A 24,284-nucleotide genomic window follows, 5' to 3' on the forward strand; every position below is an offset into this window, starting at 1 on the left:
CAAGTAGTGTGCATATTAATAAAACTATTTTAGGTAATTTAGAAACAACTGAAGTAACTAAATTACTTACAGACTCTAAAATGGATTTTTATAAATTGGACAATATTTTCCAGGAATATAAAAATGCTTTAAATATATATATATGATACTTAAACATTGTTGCCTTTGAATTTTGAACAAATGATGAAATATGTTTATATAAAGTCATTTAGGTATTAGAATTAAAAATAATTATCTGGATCATTAAGCCCAATTTCTTACCTATGTCATACCTGTTAAGGCACCATTTCTCAAATAACTCAAATACTGTGAAAATTTCATATTAAAGAAAATTTTGAAGTTCTATTTACATGCTGACCAAAACTAGTTTGGTAAGAATTCACTTACTCCATATCACTTCACATTCATGAAGCACTTTCATATACTATTGAAATAAACTGAATTGAAGAAAAATGTTTTTTCAAAAAAATTGCTATGATAGCTCTATTCCACCATACATAGATGTCTTCAGTAGAAACCATTTACTGGCTATCTCATGCAGATGGCCAAAAGAACCTCTTGGCAGATGGCTTGGAAAACATGCTGTGTTTGTATCCTAACCGCAGTGCCTTCTGGATCTAAGGTCATTGCTGTTCTCACAGCCTGTGTCAGTAATCACGACTACCTGAAACTGCCAGAAGAGCATCTATTGTTTTTTTAAGGGCTTCAGTTCTGAACTTTGAATGATCCTATGGTATTCAGTTTGTAATACAGCTTTGTTGTTGTTTTTTTTTTAAATTGCAGTAATACTCTTATGTACACATTTTTCTCTTCTCCAATACCCTATCCATGCTCCTCTCCAACATCATCATGCCTACACGATGAAATGGAGCATATGCACTGAAACATAATTATCGGAATAAAATAGTGTTCATTCTCTTTTACCATTAAGCCTAAATATATGGTGACACTGGCAAAAATGTTGTGAATTTAGAGGACCTGCAGATATTGGAGGCCTACTAATTGCACTCTACTAATTGCACTCTGGGTAGACTTTCTTGAGTTTAACTTGATTTTCCTCAGTTCAAAAAAGGCCAGGAAATACCACGGATTTAGAACTATTTGAGAATACACTAGAAATAAATTCATTTTTAAATCATAAAGAGATATTTTAATTTTCTTTACTTTTCAGCCTCAAGTATTTTCATCTCCTTTCTTGTTTGTATCTTAATAAGAAGAGATAAATGAATATCACAAAAGGTGTTTGTATGTCTTTTTTTTAATTCAAGAAATATTTATGGGGCTCGTATTCAGAACTAGGCACTGGCAAGACCCTTATAACATGAGATGAACAAAATAGACAAAACTTCGATCCTTAATTTATTGTTCAATCTATCTAACCTGTACATATGATGCTTATGTCTAAAAATATATGAAATGTTTAATGAGTTTACAGAAGTCTGAACCACAGAGGAGAATCCTCCAAAATATTGTTTAGAAAATGCACAAGGCTGCAGTCTTAACAAAATCACCGGAAGACAAATATTTAAGTCAGGTTCTTACATTGTCGTATGTTACATCTTCCAAACGCAACGGATGAAACTTATTTATTCCAACCATAACTTTATCAGTACATGACTCTAGGATGAAATCAGGAGAAATTGTGTAATTCATTATGTAGAGTCACATGTATATATTTTAATAAGGAACTGAAGCATGTGACTTTACATTATATCTAGAAAGGAAAATGTGTTAAAAAATCTCCACATCTGGCTACTTACATTTGATATGAAATACTCTGCACATATAATTCAAATATAGTTGACGTTCTACAGCACAAACAAAATTATAAGATCACAGAATGTCATTTTCTTTTATTTAATAGACTTAAAACATAGAATGTCAAGGGGCATTTACTTTCATTAGCACTCACAATTTTTAAACTAAAGTTTCCTTTCATTTGGTAAGAATTTTCCTTATCCTGTTTTTACAGAGAAATAATAAACCTACATTTAAAAGGATAAAACAGATAATACATAATTTTCAAAAATAAAAAATTATATACATATTAATAAATTCATATGGAGGTACATTTAGGATCAATTCCACCCCGAAGTTTTAAATTGGTTGTCATATACAAACACCACAAAAAAAACCCTGATGTTTCAATGATTAAAATTTATTGATGAGGTAGCTATGGTTTCTACCTCTGTTCTCTGTACAGTGACATATTAAAGGGATACTGACGTTGAGAGAACTGCAAACTCATCAGACAAATGAGATTTAAACTACTAAACAATTCAAAAGCCACTGATAAAAAAACAAGATATCTATATCTATATTAAACATCCTGGACTATTTTATTCATGAGAAAGAACTTTTAAAATTCAAAGTAAAAATATTAAAGATTATAAATGTAATAATCAATTCATAAATAAAATTATATTTTTAATAGAAAGCAATATAACCAAGTACACTTTAAAGACTGAACTCCTTGCCAAAAATATTTGTTGATCTCAGTATCAGACAATTCTACTATTTGGCCAAAATCAATCATATTAGTCTCTCAAATGATAGACTCTGAGAGGGACAAGAGGGAAAAGTCAGTCTGGCAATGAGCAAATGGTGAGGAATATCAGAATAAGTAGCATGGATTAATTCACTATGGAGCTAGCTCTTTTGAGTTTGTTTTATATTATTCCATAACAAAATAACTGGTTTTACATATAGAACAGAAATGTTCTAAAGGAAAAAAAAAAGTGTGTGTGTATGTGTGTGGCCATCTGACAAATTTACTTAATTTTCTAACTTACTTTAGGGGCTCAGAAAACTAAGAGCATAGCTCTGTTAACTAGGCACAGGCACATTAAGAACTTGAAGCCCCATTCCAGTTTTTCATTTCTATGTGGTCCAATACGGGCAATCTAATTTTTACGGGTCAAGTGCATCATTTATAAAAATAGGAGGTGATAGTATTAGACTCCCTCTGAGACCCATTGTGAGAAATAGCTTATTAACAATAGTGTAGATCTTTGAAAATATAAAGTGTTTAATATAGTTAATCAACTGGGAAACAGGTTTCTTCATTTATAATTAAACACTCCTTTTCAGTGAACAATTTATAGTAGTTCGTGCAATGTTAAAGTCATTTCCTGCTACCAGTTAAGATTTCAAATACTTAAAATAAATCTGTGATTAGTACCAGAATATAACAGGGCTGCAATAGACATAACAAGACTCTGTAGAACTAAAGAAACTCTATGGAGAAAAAGAGGAGAAATCCCTTTCCCCAAATGCAATTTCTTAGCCTGAATATAGAAAATCCCGTAACACCAGCTTCAGAGAACATTAGATTTAGCTTAATGTATCATAAATTGTGATGGATGAACCTCAAAAGGTACTTGTTTAGTCTGGCAATGCATGTAAAAGAACTGGCATCAAGCTGAGCCTCTGTTCTGGATAATCAGCTTAGAAACACTGCAATATAACCCACAGCCCCCTTTCATAATATTGTGAGAACTGAATGCAATTGGCCCGCGTTCACTTTCCAGATATTACTTGCCAGGACATTCTCATTGTACTCACTGAAGCCCTCTACTTTGAGATTCACAAAGGTACTTTCTGAATAGAATGAAACCAGTGTATAAATGAAAGCCCACTGCAAAGATCTGGGTACGGCTTGCTGCTGACCTTGTCCTAGAAAGAAAAGTGGATTTTTGCTTGTGCATGACTAAAGTTCCAAGGCAGACTTCAATTATTTAAAATTAGATTACTTCTTGAGTTTATCCTTGAGCTAAAGACCAGTGGCTTTGGAGAAGTCTATGCTCATGGCTTCCAGGAATACAATATGCATATAAAGACAATGGGGGCACTGTGGGATTATATCTTGTCTAGCATTATAGATTTAAAATGATAAAATGTACTGTTTGTCATATGTTCCAAGAATTATACAATGTATACTCAGATCAGATCAGATCAGTCACTCAGTCATGTCCAACTCTTTGTGACCCCATGAATCGCAGCACGCCAGGCCTCCCTGTCCATCACCAACTCCCGGAGTTCACTGAGACTCACGTCCATCGAGTCAGTGATGCCATCCAGCCATCTCATCAAAACAACATTAAATGACATTTTTTAAATGTTTTAAATTTTAATGAGAAAGCATCTCTTTGGAGAGAAGAAATATCAGGAATCAGCTTCTGAACACCTGCTGAGAATCTGTTTCAGAAGGATGGTAAGAGACAGACTGACCACTGACCATCATTCCAAGTAGATAAATTAGTTAAAAACCTCCAAATACTCACTTATTATCATCTCAGTAGGATTCTAGTCAACATGAAACATTGATAAATGTTGCTGAGAAGAATGGATCTAGAGATAATTAATAGTGTAATCAGATAAATAAAAATTGATCTTCTATTCATATTCATGTATTCTCTGTAAAGGACAATGAATATATCTGAGTGAAAAAAGTACTTGCTAGTCCCACAGGATGCTAGCTAAATAAAGAACTGGAAACATATTACATCAGCAAAGCAATCTGCAATAGTAAATGACAGTAGATACAATCTGTCTTGGGGATTTCCCAGGTGGCGCTCGTGGTAAAGAACCCATGTGCTGATGCAGGAGATGTAGAAGATGGGGGTTCGATCCCTGGGTTGGGAAGATCCCCTAGAGGAGAGTATGGCAACCCACTCTAGTATTCTTGCCTGCAGAATCCCATGGACAGAGGAACTTGGTGGGCTACAGTTCACACGGTTGCAAAGAGTCAGACACGACTGAAGCAACCTAACACATACACACGAATAATCAGTATTAATAGAGTTAAATGCCTACCTGTCTTCTTAAAGAGATTGTGAACAACTGGGGACTGGGCCCATGCCTAAATTTGTCCCCAATCCAGAACCTTGTTCCTTGGTTCCTCATTATAGTTGGTATTTAACAGTTTTCATTAAAACAGATTAAAGTTGACTTAATTGTCAACTTTACAGCATTGACTTTACAGATTCCAATTGTTTCCATTCAGTCTGATCTGTCTATGTTAACTTTGTTCCTGCTTCGTAGTCTTATTTTCTAAGATGCAAGGGGGAAGCAAGATAGAGAAAATAAAATTCTTGATATCCTCCAGGATTCAAGGGTTTTGTTTAGGGAGCAAAATATATTTGATGAGATAACAGTATTAATGTACAGAAAACTCAGGAGACCTCATTCTATCACACTTACTGAATAGCTAACTTTGTGTCCCAGCCATACAATGGTACAAGAAAATCAGCTGCAAACATGGTATCAGTGACTCATCCCTGCTTCATAAAGGAGATGGAATTTCATGCAAAAGAGCTTGTTCATATGCTTTCGAAAAAGGTTAATAAAAATCATGTTAAAAAGGAACAAAAAAAGAACAAATAAACTTTGAGGATTGACTATGATAGTAAAATTTTTGCTTTTCCACAGAACTTTGAACATATTAATATGCACATTAAAATATTCTTGTTGTTCATTTGTAAAATCGTGTTGGACTCTTTGCCAGCTGTGGACTGCAGCTAACCAGGCTACTTTGTTCTCCACTATCTCCGAGTTTGCTAAAATTCCTGCCCATTAAGTCGGTGATGCTATCTAACCATCTCATCCGCTGTTGCCCTCTTCTCCTTTTGCCTTCAATTTCCCAACATCAGGGTCTTTTCCAATGAGTTGGTTCATTGCATCAGGTGACCAAAGATTGGGAGCTTCATCATCAGTCTTTCTAAGGAATATTCAGGGTTGATTTCCTTTAGGATTGACTGGCTTGAGCTCCATGCTGTCTAAGGGCCTCTCAAGAGTCTTCTCCAGCACTGCAGATCAAAAGAATCAGTTCGTTGGTGCTCAGCCTTCTTTATGGTCCACTTTTCACATCTGTGCATGACTACTGGAAAAACACAACTTTGATTATGTGGACCTTTGTCAGCATTGTGACGTCTCTGCTTTTTAATACACTGTCTAGGTTTGTCATACCTTCTTCCAAGGAGTGAGCAGCTTTTAATTTCATGGCTGCAGTCACCATCCACAGTGATTTGGAAGCCCAAGAAAATGAAGTCTGTCACGGCTTCCACTTTTTCCCTTCCTATTTGCTTTGAAGTGACAGGACCAGATGCCGTGATTTTCATTTTTTGAATGTTGAGTTTCAAGCCAGCTTTTTCACTCTCCTCTTTCACCCTCATCAAGAAGCTCATCAAGGTTCCTCTTCATTTTCTGCCATTAAAGCAGTATCATATGCATATCTGAGGTTGTTGATATTTCTCCCGGCAATCTGGATTCCGGTTTGTGATTCATCCAGCCTGACATTTCACATGATGTACTCTGCATATAAGTTAAATAAGCAACGTGACAATATATAGCCTTGATGTACTCCTTTCCCAATTTTGAACCAGTCAGTTCTTCCATGTTTGGTTCTAGCTGTTGCTTCCTGACTGACATACAGGTTTCTTAGGAGGCAGGTAAGGTGGTATTCCCACCTTTTGGAGAATTTTCCACTGTTTGCTGTGTGATCCACATAGTCAAAGGCTTTAGTGTAGTTCATGAAGCAGAAGTAGACGTTTTCCTGAAATTGCTTTGCTTTTCTGTGATCCAATAGATGTTGGCAACTTGATCTCTGCTTGCTCTGACTTTTTCTAAATCCAGCTTTTTTTTTTTTAATTTTATTTTATTTTTAAACTTTACATAATTGTATTAGTTTTGCCAAATATCAAAATGAATCTACCACAGGTATACATGTGTTCCCCATCCTGAACCCTCCTCCCTCCTCCCTCCCCATACCATCCCTCTGGGTCGTCCCAGTGCACTAGCCCCAAGCATCCTGTCTGGAAGTTCTCGGTTCACATACTGCTGAAGCCTAGCTTGAAGGATTTTGAGCATTACCTTGCTAGCATGTGAAATGAGTATAATCGTACTGTAGTTTGAACATTCTTTGGCATTTTCCTTCTTTGGGATTGGAATGAAAACTGACCTCTTTCAGTTCTGTGGCCACTGCTGAGTTTTCCAAACTTGCTGGCATACTGAGTGCAGAACTTTAACAGAAGCGATCTTCTAGGATTTTAAAAAGTTCAGTTCTGTCACACCCACTAGCTTTGTAGTAATGCTTCCTAAAGCCCGCTTGACTTCACACGTTTCTGGCTCTAAGAGAATGACATCACAGTGGTGGTTATCTAGGTCATTAAGACCTTTTTGTATAGTTCTTATGTGTATTCTTGCCACCTCTCCTTAATCTCTTCTGTTTCTGTTAATATCTTACCATTTCTGTCCTTTATTGTGCCCATCCTTACAGGAAATGTTTCCTTGATATCTCTTTGTTGAAGACATCTCAAGTCTCTCCCATTCTATTGTTTTCCTCTCTTTCTTTGCCGTGTTCATTTAAGCAGCCTTGGGGTCGCTAAGAGTTGGACATGACTGAGCAACCTCACTTTCACTTTTCACTTTCATGCATTGGAGAAGGAAATGGCAACCCACTCCAGTGTTCTTGCCTGGAGAATCCCAGGGACAGGGGAGCCTGGTGGGCTGCCGTCTATGGGGTCACACAGAGTCGGACACGACTGAAGTGACTTAGCAGCAGCAGCAGCAGCAGCTTACTTCTTCTTACTATTCTCTGGAACTTTGCATTCAGTTGGGTATATCTTTCCATTCTCCCTTATCTGCTTCTCTTCTTTCCTCAGCTATTTGTAAGACAACTACTTTACCTTCTTCAATTTCTGTTTCTTTGAGAGGGATTTGGTCCCTGCCTCCTGTACAATGTTGTGAACTTCCATCCATAGTTCTTCAGGCTATCTGTTACCAGATCTAATCCCTTGAATCTATTCATCACCTCCACTGTTTAATCATAAGGGATTTGATTTAGGTCATATCTGGAAGGTTTAGTAGTTTTCTCTACTTTCTTCAGTTTAGGCCTGAACTTTGCAAGAAGGAGCTCATGATTTGAACCACAGTCAGCTCCAGGTATTCTTTTCACTGACTGTATAGAGTTACTTCATCTTTGGCTGCAAAGATCATGGTGGTGGTTTGGTTGCTAAGTTGTGTCCGACTCTTGCGACCCCATGGACCGTAGTCTGTCAGGCTCCTCTGTCCATGGGATTTTCCAGGCTAGCATAATCAATCTGATTTCGGTATTGACCACTTGATGATGTGTATGTATAGAGTCATCTCTTGGGTTGATGAAAAAAGGTGTTTGCTATGACCAGTGTTGTTCCCTTGGCAAAACTTTAGCCTTTGTCCTGCTTCATTTTGTATTCTAAGGCCAAACTTGCCTGTTATTTTGGGTATCTCTTGTGTCTCTACTTTTGCATTCCAATCTCCTATGATAAAATAGACATCTTTTTTAATTTTTTTTTTTTTGTTGTTGTTAGTTATAACAGGTACTGTAGGTCTTCATAGAACCAGTCAACTTCAGCTTCTTCGGCACTAGTGGTTGGGAAATAGACTTGGATTACCCCTGTCATAATGTTCATGGGGGTCTCACGGCAAGAATACTGGAGTGCATTGCCATTTCCTCCTCCAGTGTACCACGTTTTGTCAGAACTCTTCACTATGACCCATAATGGCCAGGCTCATAGCTTCATTGAGTTACACAAGCCCCTTCACCATGAAAAGACTGTGATCCATGGAGGGGAAATATTCCTAGAGGGACTAATAATACTTAATAAAAACGCTTTACTTGTGGAACATCTTATCTTTCAGGACTAGTATTTCATAGGATAAAGTTAAGAGAATCTATTAGCTGACAAAAATCATTAAAAGTACTCTAAAATTAGACTCCATTGTTGTTATAGGCATTTTCATTATAAGCACCACAAAATGATAGACACAATACAACTCTCTTGTAAAAATAAAATTTATAATTAGAAAAAAAATAAAGGAAAAGGGAAATATCTTGATTTTTTTAAGTTGTGTCTAATGACACAATGAATTGCAAAACACACTTCAGAGCCATGAAATAAAGTATCTGCACTAACACAAGTGTGGTTCTTTCTTTTCCCAAACCACCAGGACTTCTTCAAACTGAATTATCAGTTTGTTCCTATCTTGGAAATGCACATTTTGAAATATCCAACTGTCATGAAAAAGCAATGAAATGCGTTCACATCGGTATAAGTTGCAATTATTGATACAAGCTAAAATATAGTCTCACCCAGTTGCTTGAGGAAATAATAATAATATATAGTTATTTATATCTCAAAGAGTCAGACACGATTGAGCGACTGATCTGATCTGATCTGATTTATATCTTATTTTGATATAAAATGTATTTAAATTGTTATGATGTGTATTAAAACTTCTAGAAGATGATAGGGGGAGGAAGTTCTTTATTTGTTTTTTATATACTATTTGCTATTCTTATACTCATTTCTTTTATATAAATATTGCCAATCTATAGTCTGAATGAAAGCTCATTAATAATGTAAGAACAAAAAAAAAATTACACCTATTTCCAAAAAGTAGTTTAAAATAGCACCCTTGATAATTTGAATGCCGAATTAAATGCTGAAAGGAAATTGGGGTTCTATTCAATTATGAAGTATCAAGGCTCTATTTACTTTGTGAATTTACTCAAAGCTAATTACTGCAGTTAGTCATTCAAATTGTTTAAGCAAAGTATGGTTGAATTTTTAATTCTCTTTTAAATGCCCTTGCTCAGAATAACTGCAGGTAAGTATTTTGAGTAGAAATTAAAGTAAGAAAAATCTTTTAGGGGTCATAAATTTTGCTTTTTGATATAAGCCCTTCCTTGAGAGGAGAAAAAGAAGTGGACTAAAACAATATTATTACTATCATCCTTAGTATTTTGCTGTTCTTACCATTTTAGCCCTAACTTGAGAAAATATATATTAGCTATAAGTTATCAAAGTGTCCACATAATGTCATAAATAGAGACAAATAATTTCATAGTATTGTTGTTTTTCAGTCACTAAGTTGAGTCTAGCACTTTGCAACTTCAAAGACTGCAGCATGGCAGGCTTCCCTGTCGTTCACCATCTCCCAGAGCTTACTCAGACTCATATCCATTGAGTCGATAATACCATCCAACCATCTCATCCTCTTTCACCCCTTCTCCTCCAGCCTGCAATATTTTTTAGCATCAGGGTCTTTTCCAATGAGTTGGCTCTTCACATGAGGTGACCAAAGTATTGGAGCTTCAGTATCAGCATCGGTTGCTCCAATGAGTATACAGGATTGATTTCTCTTAGAATGGACTGATTTGATCTCCTTGTAGTCCATGGGACTCTCAAGAGTCTTCTATAACATCACAGGTCACAGCAGCAATTCTTTGGTGCTCAATTTTCTTTATGGTCCAGTTCTCACATCCATACATGACTACTGGAAAAGCCATAGCTTTGACTATATGGACATTTGTCTGCAAAGTAATGTCTCTACTTTCTAATATGCTGTTTAGGTTTGTCATAATTTTTCTTCCAAGGACCAAGTGTCTTAATTTTATGGCTGCAGTGATTTTGGAGCCCAAGAAAAGAAAATCTGTTTCCGTTTCCATTGTTTCCCCATCTATTTGTCATGAAGTGATGGGACTGGATGCCATGATCTTAGTGTTTTGAATGTTGAGTTTTAAGCCAACTTTTTCACTTTTCTCTTCACTTTCATCAAGAGGCTCTTTAGTTCTTCTTCACTTTCTGTCATAAGGGTAGTGTCATCTGCATATGTGAGGTTATTGATATGTCTCCTAGCAATCTTGATTTCAAGTTGTGTTTCATCCAGCCCAGCATTTGCATGATTTACTCAGCATATAGGGATCCCCTGCTAGCTCAGCTGGTAAAGAATCCTCCTGCAGTGAAGGAGAACTGGGTTTGATCCCTGGGTTGGGAAGTTCCCCTGGAGAAGAGAATGGTTACTCACTCCCGTATTCTGGCCTGGAGAATTCCATGGACAGAGGAGCCTGGCAGGCTACAATCCATGGGGTTGCAAAGAGTCAGAAACAACTGAGAGACTTTCACTTTACTTCTTACTCTTCAGTTCAGTTCAGTCGCTCAGTTGTGTCCAACTCTTTGTAACCCAATGGACTGCAGCACACAGGCCTCATCATCATCTCCCAGAGTTTAATCAAGCTCATTGCCCATTGATTCAGTGATGCCATCCAATCATCTCATCCTCTGTCATCCCCTTCTCCTCCTGCCTCCAATATTTCCCAGCATCAGGGTCTTTTCAAATGAGTCAGCTCTTCACATAAGGTGGCCCCCACATATTGGGGTTTCAGCTTCAACATCAGTCCTTCCAATGAATATTCAGGACTGATTTTCTTTAGGATGGACTGGTTGGATCTTCATAAGTTAAATTAGCAGGGTGAAAATAAAAAGCCTTGATGTACTCCTTTCACAATTTTGAACCAGTCTGTGGTTCCAGTCTGGTTCTGACTATTGCTTCTTGACCACAGATTTCACAGGAGGCAGGTAAGGTGGTGTGGTATTCACATCTCTTTAAGACTTTCCTACATTTTGTTGCAATCCACAAAGTCAAAGGCTTTAGTGTATTCAGTGAAGCAGAATTTCTTCTGGAATTTTCTTGCCTTTTCTATGATCCAATGCACATTGGCATTTTGATCTCTGGTTCCTCTGCCTTTTCTAAATCCAGTTTGAACATCTGGAAGTTCCAATTCACATACTGTTGAAGTTTAGCTTGGATATTTTGAGCATTACTTTGCTAGCATGTGACATGAGTACAATTATGTGGTAGTTTGAATATTCTTTGTCATTTCATAGTATGGCTACTATGTATATGGTATTTGACACTGTATGATATCTTACACTAGTTATTTGAATAGGAGAATAGTAATGAGCACAATTTATACATCCTATGTCATTAAGTGGTGATTGCAGCCATGAAATTAAAAGATGCTTACTCCTTGGAAGGAAAGTTATGACCAACCTAGACAGCATATTCAAAAGCAGAGACATTACTTTGCCAACAAAGGTCTGTCTAGTCAAGGTTATGGTTTTTCCAGTGGTCATGTATGGATGTGAGAGTTGGACTGTGAAAAAAGCTGAGCACTGAAGAATTGATGCTTTTGAACTGTGGTGTTGGAGAAGACTCTTGAGAGTCCCTTGGATTGCAAGGAGATCCAGCCAGTCCATTCTAAAGGAGATCAGCCCTGGGTGTTCATTGGAAGGACTGATGCTAAAGCTGAAACTCTAATACTTCGGCCACCTCATGAGAAGAGTTGACTCATTGGAAAAGACCCTGATGCTGGGAGGGATTGGGGGCAGGAGGAGAAGAGGATGACAGAGGATGAGATGGCTGGATGGCATCACTGACTCGATGGATATGAGTTTGAGTGAACTCCAGGAGTTGGTGATGGACAGGGAGGCCTGCAGTGCTGCAATTCATGGGGTTGCAAAGAGTCAGACATGACTGAGCGACTGAACTGAACTGAACTGAACTGATGTCATTAAAAATTAGTAGGTATTTTGAATTCACATTTTCTATCAAATTAAATATACCCATTCAGTATGAGAACAGTGAATCCAAGATGAGTTATAATTTTATTAATTTTGAAAAACTTAGGACTAGAAACAGCCATAACATGAACTGCAACTTAGAAAGGCATCTTTGAGAAAATTGCACATCCTTAGTATTTATGGAATTGATTATGTAGTAGTGAAAACTGGAAGAAAATAATGAGATTAATAAACTAAAAAATCATTACTTTTTTTGCTTTCCTTATTTTCTGTCTCATAAGCTGTGTATTTTCTCCTTTCCAAAAGGATCCTGCCCATCTACCAATCTTTCTCCCTGTACCCTGGTAACCTGTACGCAGGTTATACACTTTCTTTTGAAATTTCAATAGTTTTAGGTAGTTAGAATAGGAAAAAGGAGTCCAGAATGGCGGTGGATAAAAGAAAAGGAAGGGAAAAGCCCATGAAAATAGAACAAAGGAAGGTCCAAGGACCTGAATGAGGACCTCAGGTAGAATAAACTGCACTCCTGGCTAGCCGAATTTACATACGGCAGGCCCAGGGGAAGGAAAAAACATATAAATAGAGGAGCCAAAGGGTCGAGGCTCTCTCTCGTGTCTTCGCATCTTTTTGGGTCGGCATGCCTTCATGCCTCGAGGATGTATTTTCCTTTTATTTTCTAAATAAAACTGAGCTGTAACACAGAGATGTAACACTGATCTGTCTGAGAGCTGTAACACGGTCTATCTGAGAGCTGAGAGCTATAACATGGTCTATCTGAGAGCTGTGACACTCTGAGGGCTTTAATGTCTGTTGCTGCAAGTTTTTGCTGTGACGAGACAGAACCGAGGAGATTACACTCCCCTGACAATATGATGTTTTATCTTAGAGTAGAAAGTTGTTTAGATCACATTGAAACTTAGAAAATGTTCCCTAAATGAATAATCTTACAAATTATTTGTTTCAATTTTCTTTAAAAAAAAAATAATGAAAAACCAATTGTCTCCTTGTGTAAAAACGCATTCATTCAGGTGGGCAGTTCACACACTGGTTTTCACTGGTGCTATTCTGACACCGAAGTCTCAAAGGTTACCAGTAACCTCTTATTTCATTAATACAAAGATATCTTCCAGTTTTTCTCCATGTTTGTATCACTTGTATCTTATATTTCATATCACTTTACATTACTGATTCTTCCTTCTTGAAAATTCTTTCTACAGACTTCTATGACTAGGGAAGTATAATATTTAGAAAATAAATAAATAATTGACTTTGCACACATGCATCACAATTGTCACGAGCCATATCTTAGTTCTCTAGTTCATTTGAATTTTATCTTTTGAACAGTTGTTGTAAAGCTAGTCTTCGTTGAGAAAGAAAGGATTTTTATAAATGACTTTGTCATAATTGCAGACCACAAAATTTTTATTTAATTTTCTACCTTTTAATTTGCTGCCCACATTTAGGCACATGAGACTGTCATTTGTTTTGTTCCTTGACACACAAAAGATTACAACAAAATCCACACACCTTCCATTTAAATTATAATAATTATTTAATCATTTGAATCCATTCTTTCATTTTTAATAGTAAGCAGCAAGGTAAATAACCTAAATATATTGAATGATCAGATGAAAGTTACCTGTATTTACTAGGAATTTATAAATATTATCTTAAATTGTAACCTGTTTTGTGAGAATCTGAAATGTCAACACCATTGACAAAGCCAAGTAAACATTTCCCCCAGTGTGACTAAATATTAGACGTGTTTTGTCCTGACTCTAGGTCCCAGTCTTCCTTTTCCTCTGAGAGCATTTACCTTTAGAAAACTTGCAATGGTAGAGCAACTTTTCAGCTCCTTTGAGATGCAAATTTTATAAGCCAGAAATGGCTTTTTCAAGGAGCTAGGAGCCACCCACTTAAAAAGTGCTAACCTCAGAGACACTGTGGGTTCAATTACACAGCACCACTATAAAGAAAATATTGATAAATGGATTCACAAATTTTTCAGTTTCCCAGTGCATATGCAAGTTATGTTTACACTATGCTATGGCCTAGTAAGCGTGCAATTTAGCATTATGTCTAAGAAAGCATAGTACATACCTTAATTAAAGAATACTTTATTGCTAAAAAATGCTAATCATCACCATAGCTTTTAGCAATATTACTTTTTTGCAATAGTAACATCACAGATCACCATAACAAATATAATAATAATGAAAAAGTTTTAAATATTATGAGAATTGCAAAACTGTGACACAAGAGACACAAAGTGAGCAAATGTTGCTGGAAAAAAAAAAATAGCCTCAATAGACTTGTTCAGTGCAGGATTGACATAACCCCCAATGCAGGATTGATATAAACCCCCAATGCAGGATTGATATAAACCTCCAATTTGAAAAAAAAAAAAAAATACCCGAGAAGCACAATAAAGTGAAGTTCAACACAATGAGTCATGCCTGTAAGTATTAAAAGAGATAGTACTTCTAGCTCCCAGTTCCTATAGGAGGGTAGGAGCCTAAGTTTGAAAATGAAAAGATAACCTGGCAAGCATAGATGGCTTAATCACATTGACCAACTTCCCCTCTGAAGTCTTCAGTGCTTTTCCGGTAGCTCATCCCTGCATTTAAAAACCCTCTTTTGTTTCAGCATAGTTACATTTTATTTCTCCCCTCTTTTGCAACAGTCTTGACTCCTTTGCAACAGTCTTGAATATCGCTGTCTTTGATAATTTAAAGTGTCTGATGTAATTTTTCTTTTACATCATCGTGGTCTTTTATACCATAGTCTTTTGTATTACTGAAATAGATGAAACATTACAGGCAGATTCTTCACCAGCTGAGCTATCAGGGAAGCCCTGAAAACTGAATATGCCTAGGAAATTCATTGCTATAAAGTTTCAATTGAAAAGAAAATAATGTTTAAGGTCACAACACACACATTGTAGTAGATTGTTCACAGATGAAATATCACATGAGTAAAAGTATATCTGAGAGTTAGGGAGGTTAATTTAATCCCTTTATAAAGCTGTGCTTCCTTCGATGTGGTAATCCCTAGTTCATATTTAATACCCTGTGGGTCTAGGATTTCTGATAATAGGCCACAGGACAAGACTCTGGATTTGTGAGTAACCAAAAGATGACAGAACTGCTGAAGTGAAGTCTGAAGAGATTGACTCTAAAACTAAAACTTGAATGTATATATTATAAAGAGAAATGTGTAACGTTTCTCTTTTAAAAAGTACACCCTACCTTGCTCTAGATATCTTTAAAGCGAACTTTAGCAATATATGTTACAGTTTTCCTTTCCTCTTTTTAATGAGAAAATTGTGGCAAATAAGAAAATGAGTTAAGATCAAAATGATGGTGGTATAGAAATGTTTTTATATCTTGTAAAATTCTATTTGGGCTATAAATTGGCTCTGATCTTTACAGGAACAAAGGCAAAGAGGAAAGCACTAATTTCATGTTTCACTGTATCTATAAGATCAAAATACCCCAATTCCTAACAAACAAACAACAAACAGAAAATACTCTTGGTCCAGAGATCTGAGTAGAAGTTATCTCCTGAATCTGCATAAGTGAAATACACAACAAGCAGCATTATAACCACATCCTTACGATGATCATAACAATGTAATTTACTGAACTCATTGTCGATCTGTCCATCAATTACAGGATTGTTAATTACATCATTTTTTTCTGGAACCAAGGGCTTCCCAGGTGGCACTAGTGGTAAAGAACCCGCTTGCCAATGCAGGAGACATAAGAGATGCAGGTTCAATCCCTGGGTAGGGAAGACCCCTTGGATGAGGGCATGGTGACCCACTCCAGTATTCTTGCCTGGACAATCCCGATGGACAGAGGAGCCTGGCAGGCCACAGTCCATAGGGTCGCAAAGAGCTGGACATGACTGAAGCAATTAAGGAGTCATGCATTCTGGAACCAAAGGAGTATGACCCAAGTACACAGGTATTCAGTCTCAATTTAAAGATAAATCCAGGTAGTATTCAGTAGGTATTACACAATAGTAAGTGCACATTCACAGTCTATGAGACTGACCCAGCAAGGTTATCATTGGTGGTGATGGAGGGAGAGTGGTGTTGCAGATATCATATATTGAGGGTTATATGGAAATATCTGCTTTGTTAGCTGACATAGATGTAAGATTCACATACTTCTAGAAAGTAGAAAGAAGACAAGCCAAACTAGGACCCAAGCTCTGTAAAAAGATGGATAGTGGGATGCTTGGTTATAAGAACAAGACAGAGGTTCAACATATTACTGAAACCCAATGAAAATACCACTTTAGGAAGTAAAAAATGCTGAGCATCTTAAGAAAAAAAAATGGTTTCACAATTTATCTCTCATGTCAAATCAACTGTTTGCATTACTTAGAGAGTCATTGGCTATAAGCCAGTTCACAGTGTTAGGACACATTTACCAGAAACAATGACTTTTGTGTTTGAAGAACTGCTCTTAACTCCTTCTTAAAGGAAATGATTAGATAATAAGCCTAGGAATACATTAAAGGTATGCATACTATTTGAAATTAAATCTATGACATCTACAGTTTAGAGCATTAGTATTTACAGTGTGGATTCTAGGCCAATAGCAACAGCAAAACCTGGGAACCTATGGGAAATGCAAGTTCTTGGGTGCCCCTCACACCAAAACTGTACTTCTTGGGGTAGAACTGAGCTATCCATATCTAAAAGTTTTGCTAGATGATACTGATGTACTATCAAGTTTGAGAACAACTGTCTAGAAAACAATTATCCTTGGGAGTTCCCTGGTGATCCAGTGGTTAGGACTCAGTGCTTTCACTGCCAGGACCTAGGGTTCAATTCCTGGTCAGGGAACTAAGATCCTCCAAGCCACATGGTGCTCCCAATGAAAACAATTATCTTTCCATTCTCTAGAAATGCAGAGATAGAGGAGAAGGAGACAGGCCATCAGTTCATCCAGAGGATTATTAAATTATTAAAGAACATGCTAAAAGAGGCCACAGCATATCTTTTTTACTTTATAAGGGCCTCAAGAAATAATTTACTGTGGTTAAAACACTTGAAATATTATTAAGGAAGAAATCCTACAAGTATCATTAAAAACAGGGTCTAAATTGACCTCACACAGCTTAATCTATATCTACAGTCCTTTCAACACAGCCAAAGCCAGAGGAAAATTGCACAAAACCACATTATTTTTAGATTTCTTCACAAAATGACAAAGATGTTAAGAGTGGCCAACATAAAGTATCTTCCCCCTCTTTACCTAAGAAACTGTAACTATTGAAGTATTAAGAATGTAAGCAAATTTCGGTCATAATTTGTCATTGTCATAGAACATCAACTTTCTTCTGAGAGCCAATGGCGTCTCAAGAGAGTCAACATATATAACAGTTAAGAGTAAGTATTCTGAGGTCAGATGTCTAGGTTTGAACACAATTTCATCATTTGTTAGTGGTGTGACCTTGTGTAATTTACCCACTCTCCAAAATCTGTAAAATGGAGATGATGATAAAATTAACCCATGAAGCTCTGAGTATGCTGACACTGAGTAAGCAAACCATAGATGTCAGCTGCTTTTTCTTCAACGTCACCCAGGCACTCCCAACATAACTATCACTCTGCTGGCTACCAAAGGAACAAAGATGAAGAGCATTGTGGTCGAGAAAAGCATAGAAGTAAATAACTTTATTTACAGAGTAATAAGGATTCATTGTACTACGTATTATTGAAGGGAATACTTAGAAAAATACAACTAGTTACCATGAAGCAGGCATTTCTCTATGATTTCAACCAATCACTTTCATTCTCCTCCTCCTGTCTCTGAGGATACAAGTTTGGTCCTCATTTCAGAGCTAACCTCTTCAACTGTGCTCCTGATCTCAACTCCAGCTCCATACAGAATATCACATGCCTTCAATTTTTCCCTGTCTTTTTCTCTTAAATTCTCCCTCACAATGAGGCCCATCCTATGTATCTATAAACATGATCAGAATCTCCTAATTAATTAAAACAAAACAAAGAAACCACTAAATAATACAGGGAACCTGTCTTCAATTTCTTTATTTCATGGAACTACTTCCTATTCACTCTCTTTTGTTTTCTCACTGTCAAAATATGAAACTATAAACCACTCACCTTTAACCTCTTCCAATGAGATCTGATTTCCACCAGTAACAGAACTTCTAACCGCTGTCGCCAGTGAGGACTGTGCTGCAAGGAACTGCAGCTCTGAGTATCCTCCAGGCTGCCTCTGTTGGGTCTTATTCATCCTGACCATTTGTTTCTAGCTGTCAGACCAACTCTATCTTCACTTCCTTTGTCCTGAATCTGTGCTTCTCTTTTCTCTTCTCTGTCTACACTATTACTTTAACACTTGCTTTTCCATCCATGGTTTCTGTCTCAGCACAGATGTCCCCTTAGTAAAATCCTCTGCACCCACATCAGTGAGTGATACTTGCTTATTTCCAAACACCTGCTAGCTTGCTATGTGATGGAGCACTTCAGAGTCCATGGGCTTCAATTAAAACTTTTCATATCATCACTGTAAGAAATATCTGTGTGACTCTCCTTTTTTCTCCTATTTTATCTATAAATATAATCTTTTAAGTGAAATAAATATTTGAGACCATACTCTATGGGCCAGACACATTCCTTAGGAAGCCCACATGAAACTTGGGAGCAAATCAATGACAGTTTTATGATGCTGTTATTCTAAAGATTCTCTCAAAAGTTATTCTCCTGAACCTACTTATTTGACCTAGGTGATAGAGCCATACATTAGCCTTCTATGTTTTGTTTTATTAACAAAATATAGAAGTAACCAAATAGAGGATAAATTTAAATTTAGCTGATCTGGAAAATGTGTCCTTACGTGAACATTCTGCAAAATTTTACTCTTTTTATCTTTCCTCTTTTAAATAGATAAGGATTTTTGTTTACAGCAAAGTTAAAACTCAAGCATTGGATTTATAAAATGTTTTTTCTGTACAATTAAAAATATATTGTCAGGGCTACAGCTTTAAAAGAGTAAGCATTTTAAAAGCATTTATTTTAAAATATATTACATATGTTGCTGCCAATTTTAGGAAAGTAGTTGGAACATATTTTTCATTTTCTTTACGGTTTGAAAGCCTATCATAATCAATTTACTTTTGCCTAGAAAATCCCACGGAAGGAGGAGCCTGGTAGGTTGCAGTCCATGGGGTCGCTAGAGTCGGACACAACTGAGCGACTTCACTTTCACTTTTCACTTTCATGCATTGGAGAAGGAAATGGCAACCTATTCCAGTGTTCTTGCCTGGAGAATCCCAGGGATGGTGGAGCCTGGTGGGCTGCTGTCTATGGGGTCGCATAGAGTCGGACACGACTAAAGCGACTTAGCAGCAGCAGCAGCATAGTTAGATACTAGGTATCTTCCCATTATGATAGAATTATTATTTTTTCTTTAATAAAGGCTGCAGGGAGTATTTTTAGCCTATGCATGTCTCTTTTTGGTCTCAGCCATTTTCTTTGTTGATGACTAACAACTCTTGTCTCCACTACCAGCATATGCTTAGTCAAACAAATTTATTCCTCTCCTAATCTGTTCCTTTATCTCTTTTACAAAAGATGAGGTTTATCACATGCAGTTGTGCTGTTTCTTTCCATAGTTAAATTTTTTGTCATTTTTTGGTTTTCTTTCACTGAATCTCAACTCCTAGTTGTACTCTTTTAAGTTAGTATGTTTGCTGTAAATGTGTAATTATCACTTGTCACTCTCTGCATGGTGGGATTTAACATAAGTTAGAGTCTGCATTTATACCTTGCCATATTTTAAGAAGGACTTTCAACATTTATTATTAATATATTGCATCTTGCAGCAAAAATAACAAGAAATAAGGAATCAATGATTGAATCAAGTTAGGAAAATAAGGCAAAGCCAGAGTGAAGTTGATAAGAAAAATAAATACAATAAACCTCTGTACAGTTATTCACTGAGGCAAGACAGATATTATATACTAAACATTATAGCAGCCAAAATTATAAGGAAAGCATAGCCAATTATAAGAGCTTTCCAGGTGGCTCAGTGGTAAAGAATTTGCCTGCCAATGCAAGACATGAGAGCTCGATCCCCAAGCTGAAAGATCCCCTGAAGAATAAAATAGCAACCCACTCCAGTATTCTTGCCTAGAAAATTCCATGGATGTAGGATGTAGGGCTACAGTCCATGAGGTCACAAAAGAATCAGAAACGACTTGATAACTAAACGACAATAACAGCCAGTTATAAAAGTGACAGGATCTGTAGAATAAAAACAAAACAATTGTACAAGGGAAGTGCAACCACTCCTATGGTCCTCAGAAAAAACATGCGTGAGAGAGTAGGGAACAATACCTTTGAATAATTTAGGGAACAATTTTGGAAGGCTATTTGTTTAAAAAAAAAAAAAAGTTCAGTACAGACTCAAAAGGTGAGGCCAAGAGGAATTCAGCAAGGAGGATTCTAATATGTGAGGGTTGAGGCAATACACTATGCTATATCAATTTAAGGACTGATTTTAGATCACTGAGTCAGTGGTTCTCAACTAAAAGTAAGCATCAGGATCACAATATCTGATCCACATCCCCGAGGGATTCCAAGTAAGTTACTTTAGGGTAGGGTTTGGGGATCTGCATTTTTAGGCTACAATACAGATTTTAATTTATGCCTTGGGATGAAAAACTACTGACCTAAAGGAACAGCTGAAAATAAGCCTACCTGAACTCCTCCATAAATTTGATATTTTTTAGATTCCAAAAGATATTGAGCAGCAATAACGTTGGGGTCAGAATCCCCTACAAGTAAACACAGGACAACCAATCTACCCTGATGGTCAACTACAGAGCCATATGCTTCAACAGTCAGCCAAGTCAAGACAGCCTCCCATAGAAACTGTGGAGCTTATATGTACCACATCTTTTTTATCCATTCATCTGTCCATGAACATCTAGGTTGCTGCCATGTCCTAGCTATTGTAAATAGTGCTGCTATTACCACTGGGGACACACGGGGGAAGGAGAGAGTGAGATGAACAGAGAAAATAGAATCAACATATATACACTGCTGCTGCTGCAAAGTCACATCAGTCGTGTCCGACTCTGTGTGACCCCATAGACGGCAGCCCACCAGGCTCCTCCGTCCCTGGGATTCTCCAGGCAAGAACACTGGAGTGGGTTGCCATTTCCTTCTCCAATGCATGAAAGTGAAAAGTGAAATGAGGTCGCCCAGTCGTGTCCGACTCTTAGCAGTTCCATGGACTGCAGCCTACCAGGCTCCTCTGTCCATGGGATTTTCCAGGCAAGAGTGCTAGAGTGGGATGCCATTGCCTTCACTACCGTGTGTAAAATAGATAACTGGTGAGAAGTTGCTATATAAAACAGGAGCTCAGCCTGGTGCTCTGTGATAAGCTAGAGGGATGGGAAGGAGGAGGGGAGAGAGGCTCAAGAGGAGGGGATACATGTATAATTATGGCTGATTTGTGTTGTTGTAAGTAGAAACTTACCCTAAATTAGCTCAGAGTATCGATGACAGAAACGCCTTACAATAGCAACATATAAAATAAAACATCTGTATCAAATGCTTAAAATATAAATCTAATTTATATTTTAGATGTTAGTACAGCACATATTTAGATGTTAGTACAGCACAATTTATATAACTGCTTATTCCTTCTCAAATTTGAGTCAAAGTTACCAGGGGAATACCTTAGATAATTTCTCTCACATATTTTTCATGAGGGAAATAATCTTTCAAAAGTAAAGTTTTGAAAAAAAATATGTTGACTACTAAGCATGCCAAATATGCAAATATGTGACATTTTTAATCCTACTTCTTCATATAGCTATAGCCATTATCACACATTAATCCTAACAGTCCTTCCTATCCAGACTGTATAATACCTCAAAGTCATGTAGGACATCATACTGTGGGCATCACTAATATCTGATCAGCAGTTGGCATTCATGAAGAGACCTTTCGGAACTTCAGCAAGGTTACTTACTCTTCACTTGACATAGAAATTATTTCTTTAATGAAGGACTCTCTTTAATTTGTAAATTCTTTGGGTGATTTTTTTTAGCCATTGAAGGAGGGTACAAATTAGGATAATAAATGATTGAAAAACTGTGGTAGATAATGTATCATTAATGGATTGAGAGATGTACAATCTAGTAATTGCTCCAAAGAACTAAGCCACATTTAATTCTTGCTTTGATTATAATGTTTCTGTTTGCTAAAACTGAGAAAAATTTAAGCCACAATGAAATTTCATTACTTTAACCTTTAGGAAAGAAGACTAGCTCAAGTATACCTTCATTCTGAACATACTTGAGGTAGAAACCTGCACAAAATAATATTTGAATGCAGGCAAATCAAATATGAAAAATATAGGTAATTGATGGTAAATTCGATAATAAAGCTTAGTGATGAGGACAGCCAGATTCTCTGTCCCTGTGCACTTGGTTTTACTATAGAAAATATTTACTGAATCCAAATGTCAGTATTAATGCTGATAATAAGTAGTTTTATGGTGTGTTGATAAAAAACAAATGCTACCAAATATACTATGTTATTTCGGTCAATTGTTGTTTTTCCTCATAATTTCCATTTGCAACCCACCTGGAACTGAAAAAAATTGAAAAAAATAGCTATAGGTAGGGGGAGGTTAAAAACTCTAATTAAACAGATACTATATATCAGTTGCATAATTCAGGCATTAGATCTGTTCTCTGTCATCACATATGCAGAAGAAAATATTAATCTAAAACAAAGCTGAATGTGATAGAAACTAAGAGTAGTAAAAATTACTTAATTTATATTGTATGTTTAATTCAATGATTTCTGGTTGAAGAGATATCTATTCTATTTGTATAGGTACTGGTTTATTTGAGGACATAGGATCAGACTAATTTTCTTCCACAAAGGCTTTGAATGAGTTTTACTTCAATGAGAAAACAATTTTTGACTATCTAGTTTAAAAATACCTTGTCTATAAATATTAAGAGCTATATGGCTTAATTTTATGTCAGTTGCTCAGTTGTGTCTGACTGTGTAACCCCATGGACTGTAGCCCACCAGGCTCCTCTATCCATGGCAAGAATACTGGAGTGGGTTGCCATTCCCTTCTCCAGGGGATCTTCCTGACCCACACATTGAACCCGGGTCCCCTGCATTGCAGGCAGATGCTTCACCAGAACCACCAGGGAAACCCACCCTAATTTTATATTACTATTTATCTTCTCTCAGCCTTACTGAACATGTATCTTTATTTCTTAAATCCCAGTCACTCCCATAATCTGTTGCTGTCCAGCTTGTGATCCGCCTCTTAGTGTCACCGCACACCTGTGGCATCATTTTCCAGTTTCAGGCCTAGTCTACCTTAACTCTTCCAGACATCTTACAATTTTTTCAAGGCACAGAGAGTAGATTGGTCACAGAATTCAGTCACGGAATGAACAGAATCAAAACTGGGTTTGCTCCGTCTCCTGTTTGCCCCAGTCCGGTGCTGTGCTTCTGCTTCGTCGCTCAGTTGTTTCCGACTCTTTGTGACCCCTTGGACTGTAGCCCACCAGGCTGCTCTGGCCATGGGATTCTCCAGGCAGGAATACTGGAGTGGGTTGCAATGTCCTAGTCCAGGGAAATCTTCCCAACCGAGGGATAGAGACCACGTTTCCTGCATTGCAAACCAGATTCTTTACCATTTGAAATACCACCCTTAGGCAGTGGCATTTGTGAAATATGCTTTTTTTTTTTTTTGCCTCTGGAACAGCATAAGTTTCTCATTTTGTTTTACCTTGCAAACAACTATTTCTCAATTTTTTAAAAAATGCTGTATTCTCTAACTGTATACATTTCCA

The 24,284-nt window shown here is 36.9% G+C and overlaps 1 protein-coding gene across 1 annotated transcript in view; it reads right to left on the reverse strand.

Moving 5' to 3' along the window:
* Nucleotides 1-24,284, reverse strand: part of MDGA2 (MAM domain containing glycosylphosphatidylinositol anchor 2) — a 926,008-nt gene that overhangs the window by 269,754 nt on the left and 631,970 nt on the right. The window lies entirely within an intron of this gene.

Source organism: Bos taurus, chromosome 10 (genome assembly GCF_002263795.3).
Source record: "Bos taurus isolate L1 Dominette 01449 registration number 42190680 breed Hereford chromosome 10, ARS-UCD2.0, whole genome shotgun sequence".
Taxonomy (NCBI): Eukaryota; Metazoa; Chordata; class Mammalia; order Artiodactyla; family Bovidae; genus Bos; species Bos taurus.